The 6635-nt window shown below is 37.8% G+C and overlaps 1 pseudogene; it reads left to right on the top strand.

Moving 5' to 3' along the window:
• Positions 1–2071: 2071 nt before the first annotated feature.
• Positions 2072–3796, top strand: LOC148697095 (uncharacterized; annotated as a pseudogene).
• The last annotated feature ends 2839 nt before the right edge of the window (positions 3797–6635 follow it).

Below are 6635 nucleotides of genomic sequence, written 5' to 3'. Positions count from 1 at the left end.
AGTAGACAACGCTAGTACTTACGATACCTTGTGATGACTCAAACTATTTTCATTCTTAATGATTTCTACTTGTGAAATCTATGAACATACCATTCTAGATTGCATGATAGGGACTAAGTGAAGTTGAAAACGACATTCTCTTAACATACTACATAAGAAAGAGTAATAGGTTGAGTTCTAACATTAAGCCAACTTGAGCATCTTCATCCAAAAATGAAAGGAATTTGAATGAAACATAACATGTTTGCATGATTATTTGGTGGTGGATAGCAATTCCCCTAACTCGTTTTTTTTTAATTTGCGAACTACTTAAAATCAGTTTTTGTTCGATTTAATTTAAATAGCAAATCAACTCCAAAAATCCCAAAATTTGTGTGAGTGTACTAGTATCTGCATATAAAATTTTGCAGACTTTAGATAAGTGTAAGTCGGTCTAATAATTATTTTTCGGTGGCTGCTCAGTAGGGACAACAGCCCAGTTTTGTGACATTTTAAGTAGTTAGATAAAACAATCTTCTGCGGGAAAGACTCTTATTTTCATATGCGACAATTGACAAATATTAGTGTTAATAAGGAAAATCAATAGGACATTTGTGTGCTACTTTGTGGTGTGCTTTTAATCCTATCAAAGTTTTGGCGCCGTTGCCGGGGATTGTTATTTCTAATTACTTATTTTTCTATTGTTTTCTTTTCTTGTCTAATTAGTGTTTTAGTTTTTGTTTTTATTTCAAGTTCTCTTCGTAGTATATGCATACTCGAAGGTCCAAGAGGGTTGATCTAGCTTTCTACGATCTTGAGGTTGAACGAACACTTCGAAAGCTTCGAGGAATAATCAAGCAGAAGCGTGCATCGGTCTCTTTACCACCATCTTCTCCACCACATTTGAGTTTGGAAGAGGAGGAAGAACCACAAGAAGGCATGGCTGATAACCATACTTTGAGGGAGTTGGCAATGCCTAATACAGATCAACAACCATTGTGCATCACATATCCAAATGCAGAAGGAGGATTTGAGCTTAAGTCCGGCATGATTCACTACTTGCCTAAGTTCCATGGCTTCTCAATAGAGGATGCCAACAAGCATTTCATGGATTTTCATGTGGTATGCTTGGGAATGAGACCAGCCAATGTGGATGAGGAGCAAGTCAAGTTGAGGGCATTCACATTTACATTAGAAGCTAAGGCAAAAGAGTGGCTTTACAATTTACCTTTGGGATCAATGAACACATGGAACCAAGTGAAGCAAGCATTCTTGGAGCAATATTTTTCGGCCACAAAAGCTGCAAGCATAAGGAAAGACATATGTGCAATCCGACAACATGGAGAGCCCTATGGAGATTACTATGAGCGATTCACACATTTGGTTGCATCTTGTCCTAATCATCAAATTTCAGAGCATCTTTTAATACAGTATTTTTATGAAGGATTGTGTGGTACTGATCGTGTAACACTTGATGCAGCAAGTAGAGGAGCATTCATGGACAAGACACCAACAAATGCTAAGGCATTAGTAAAGAACATTGCTGGCAACACACGACAATTTGGAGGAAAAGATGAGCTACCTCTTAAGAAAGTTAATGAGGTAAGTTCTAACTCTAGTCTTGAATTACAATTAGTTAACTTGACAAATTTTGTGCAACAGGTTGTGGTGGCTCCAAAACAAGTGTGTGGTGTATGTTCAATGATGGGACATACCACAGACATGTGCCCTTCGTTAATGGATCAAGGTGGTCTTGAGCAAGCTAATGCATTAGGAGGGTTTCAGGGGCAACAAAGACAAAAGTATGATCCATACTCCAACAACTATAACGCGGGGGTGGCGTGATCATCCACACTTAAAGTGGAACAATCAAGACAACAGACAACAATCTGTTCCCAACAACTATAACCGTCCACCTTGCTTCTTTTAAGCAAGACCGCATGCACCATTTTAGCCTCAACAATAACAAGCTCCAAGTAAGTCTCTTGAGAATTTAATTGCTTCTTTAGCTAACTCTACTCAATCTCATCAACAGAAAACAGACGAAGAAATTGAAAACCTTGAGCGCCAAATGAGTCAATTAGCAAGTTTGATGGGGCAACAACACCAACCAAGAAGGTTGCCTAGCCAAACCATGGTGAATCCAAATGCGGAGCAGATGAATGTTGTGACTTTAAGGAGTGGAAAAGAAGTTTTTGAGTAGCCAATGATGCAAAAGAGGACTAGAAAAGATATAAATGAGCAAGGGGAGCAACAAACCAAAAATCTTAAGCAAGATGAGGCTTCAACAGAAACTGAAAAGTCTCATAAAGATACAGAATTGAACAAAAAAGATTCTGATAAGGTAAGTAAAGAAGTTCAAAATTCATTTAACTCATGTGTCCCTATTCCTTTTCCTCGTAGGTTTATGAAGTCTAAGAAAGAGCAAACTGATAAGGAAATCTTGGATACTTTCCGAAAATTCCAAGTGCACTTACCTCTTTTAGATGCCATAAAACAAGTGCCCAAGTATGCAAAGTTCCTTAAAGAGCTTTGTACGAACAAGAGGAGATTCAATGATCAAGAAACTGTGGCATTAAGTGAGGAAGTATCAACTGTTTTGCAGAAAAAGCTACCATCGAAGTTGAAGGATGACGGTAGCTTTACCATTCCATGTGTAATTGGAGGGAAAGAGTTTGGGAGAGCATTGTGTGATTTGGGGGCATCCATCAATCTGATGCCATATTCAGTGTATGAATCACTAAACCTTGGAGACTTGAAGGAAACAAAGGTCATAATCCAGTTGGCAGATCGTTCAAATAGATATCCCAAAGGCCTATTAGAGGATGTACTTGTGCAAGTGAATGAGCTTATTTTTCCCACTGACTTTTTTGTTCTTGAGATGGAACATGACCCTATGCCTACTGCACTTCCTCTTATATTGGGAAGAACATTCCTTAAAATGGTGCGTACGAAGATTAATGTCTACGATGGTACTTTAACCATGGAAATTGATGGAGAAAGCATCAAGTTTAAAATCTTCAATGTTATGAGGTACCCTAGTGATTTTGAATCTTGTTTGTCTATTGATGCGTTTGATTATTTTGTGCAGGATTGTTTTAATGAAGGTGTGAGACAAGACAACTTAGAGAAGGTGTTAGTGCATAGGATTACACATGAAAAACTTAATTATTCCGAACACATTGAAGAAGAATTGATCCAGACAGTGGTAGCATTTGAATCTCTTTCACCAATTCGTGGTAAGTCTTCTTCCTATTTTATTTCTCTTCCTACTTCTAATGAAAAAATTCTTCCTTCTGTGATTCAGGCACCCAAATTGGAGCTCAAACCGATTCTTGAACATTTGAAGTATGCATTTTTGGGAGAGAATGAAACATTACCGGTCATCATATCATCACAACTCACAGCAGAAGAGGGGGAGAAACTGATCCAGGTACTGAAAGATCATAAAACTACCATAGCTTGGAGCATTGTAGATAGCAAAGGTATAAATCCAACTACATGTATGCATAAGATTCTGCTGGAGGAAGGTGCAAAACCTACAAAGGAAGCTCAACGCCATTTGAACCCACTCATGATGGAGGTCGTCAAGAAAGAGGTTATCAAGCTTCTTGATGTTGGTATCATATATCCTATCTCGGATAGCAAGTGGGTGAGCCCTATTCAAGTAGTTCCGAAGCGATTCGGAGTCACAGTTGTTAAGAATGAAGCTAGTGAGCTAGTACCTACACGTGTGCAAAATAGTTGGAGAGTTTGTACAGACTATCGAAAGATAAACAGCACCACACAAGGATCACTTTCCAGTTCCATTCATTGATCAAATGTTAGAAAGGTCAGCTGGTCATTCTCATTATTGCTTTCTTGATGGATATTCTGGATATAATCAGATTGTAGTTACTCCGGAAGATCAAGAAAAGACAACTTTCACATGTCCATTTGGCACATTTGCATACCAGAGGATGCCGTCTGGACTTTGCAACGCCCCCGCCACATTTCAAAGGTGTATGGAAGTATATTTTCTGATATGATTGAGAAAATAATTGAAGTGTTCATGGATGATTTTTCAGTTTATGGTGATTCTTTTAATACATTTCCACATAATTTGTCCCTAGTTTTAAAATGTTGTCAAGAAACTAATCTGGTCTTAAATTGGGAAAAATGTTATTTCATGGTTTCGCATGGATTAGTTCTAGGGCATATCATATCTGAAAATGGAATTGAAGTTGATAAATCTAAAGTAGAACTTGTTAGTTCTTTACCCCTCTCTACTATTGTCAGGGAGGTTCATTCTTTTCTTGGACATGCAGGTTTCTACTGTAGGTTTATGAAGGACTTCTCAATTATTTCTAGACCCTTGTGCCGTTTGCTTCAAAAGGATATAACATTTGATATGAATGAAGAGTGTGTGGTAGCATTCAACAAACTTAAGGAGTTGTTATCCAAGACTCATGTGATCATGCCACCAAATTAGAGTTTACCTTTTGAGTTAATGTGCGATGCTTCAGACTATGTCATTGGTGCAGTTCTAGGACAGCGTGTCAACAAAGTGCCACATGTCATCTATTATGCATCACGAACACTCAGTGATGCACAGTTGAATTATTCAACAACAGAGAATGCGCTTCTAGTTGTTGTATTTGCTTTAGAAAAATTTAGATCTTATCTGATTAGAACTAAAGTTATTGTGTTTTCTGACCATGCGGCTTTGAAGTATTTACTCAAAAAAAAAAAAAGATGCAAAACCGCGACTCATTCGATGGATACTTCTGCTTCAAGAGTTTGACTTGGAGATCAAGGATAAGAAAGGGAATGAGAATGTTGTAGCAGATCATCTTAGCAGACTTGTGCACTCAAACACAGAGGAAGATCTCATCCCTTTACGTGAGAGTTTTCCAGATGAGCAATTGTTTTCATTAAAGGTTATTGACCCTTGGTATGCATATATTATCAATTACAAGTTCACCAAAAAGATTCCGGATGATTTTACACGTGGTAAGAAAGATAAGCTTGTCAAAACCTCCAAATACTACGAGTGGGATGATCTTTATTTGTGGAAATATTGCCCTGATCAATTGATTAGAAGGTGTGTCCCCGAATCTGAGTTTAAATCTATTCTAACTTTTTGTAATTCTTATGCATGTGGCGGCCATTTGGAGCAAATAAGACAACCCTTAAGGTGTTAGAGTGTGGTTTTTATTGGCCTAGTTTGTTTAAGGACGCGTATGAGTTTTGTGCAACATGTAATCGTTGTCAACGAACAGGTAACTTGGGCCCAAGACATCAAATGCCACCAACCCCTATTTTGATTGTTGAGATCTTTGATGTGTGGGGAATTGATTTCATGGGACCTTTTCCATCTTCAAATGGTTTTCTTTACATTTTATTGGATGTGGATTATGTTTCTAAATGGGTGGAAGCAAAAGCCACGAAAACTAATGATTCAAAAGTTGTTTCAGATTTTATTAAGACTAACATCTTTGCAAGATTTGGGACACCTAGAGCAATCATTAGCGATGGAGGGAGTCACTTTTGCAATAGAACATTTGAAGCGTTGCTTAGGAAGTACAATGTCACACATAAGGTGTCTACACCTTATCACCCGCAAACTAGTGGTCAAGCAGAAGTATCAAACCGTGAAGTGAAGCAAATTTTGGAGAAAACTGTGAGTCCTAGTAGGAAGGATTGGAGCATGCGCTTGAACGATGCATTGTGGGCTTATAGGACTACTTATAAGACTTCTATTGGAATGTCCCTATTTTGATTAGTTTATAGGAAACCATGTCGTCTTCCAGTAGAATTAGAACACAAAGCTTATTGGGCGATCAAAGCCTACAACATGGACATGAGTGTTGCCGGACAGCAAAGGAAGCTTCAATTGAATGAGTTAGATGAAATCTGGAATGATGCATACGAGTCTAGTCGAATATACAAGGAGAAATCAAAGGCATTTCATGACAAGATGATATCAAGGAAGAGCTTTGCCATTGGACAAAAAGTTCTTCTATTTAATTCTCGCCTTCGGTTATTTCCAGGTAAGCTTCGTTCTCGATGGGTCGGTTCGTTTGTTATAACTAATATTTTTCCTCATGGTGCAATGGAAATCCAAAGTGCAAAGACTAGAAACGTGTTCAAAGTGAATGGACATGGACTCAAACCATATTACGAGTCTTTTGCGGAGCATGATGTGGACGTTGTACCCCTCCAAGAACCAGCTTCCCTTGAATGATTACTCTTGGTACCGTCCGGCTGCGAATGTAAAAGCAAGCGCTTATTGGGAGGCAACCCAATATTTCTATTCATTGTCTTTTTATGTCATTTTCAATTTTTCGTTTGTTTTTTCTGAGTTTTCTTGCATGCTAAATTGAATTATTTATTTTCTTTGTAGGAACATTTGGTTATGTCCACCCTTGGAGTTGATTGCAGAATTGAAGTTTGGGGGTCATCGTTTGTTTTTACTACAAATTGGGGAAGTTTTCAGTCCAAATGCTTTATTTTGTTTCTTACAATTTTATTTTATTTTTATTTTATGCATTATTGTGTTTTCTGACATTGAGGACAATGTCCAGTTGAAGTTTGGGGGTAAGGATTGAAAAAATGACTAAATTGAAAATTTTCGTCCCTTTGACTAAGAATTGGTTTCATTTGTTTCCTTGTTG

Source organism: Pyrus communis, chromosome 5 (assembly GCF_041283825.1).
Source record: "Pyrus communis isolate YQ-2024b chromosome 5, ASM4128382v1, whole genome shotgun sequence".
Lineage (NCBI taxonomy): Eukaryota > Viridiplantae > Streptophyta > Magnoliopsida > Rosales > Rosaceae > Pyrus > Pyrus communis.
This window is presented reverse-complemented; position numbering and strand designations above follow the sequence as displayed.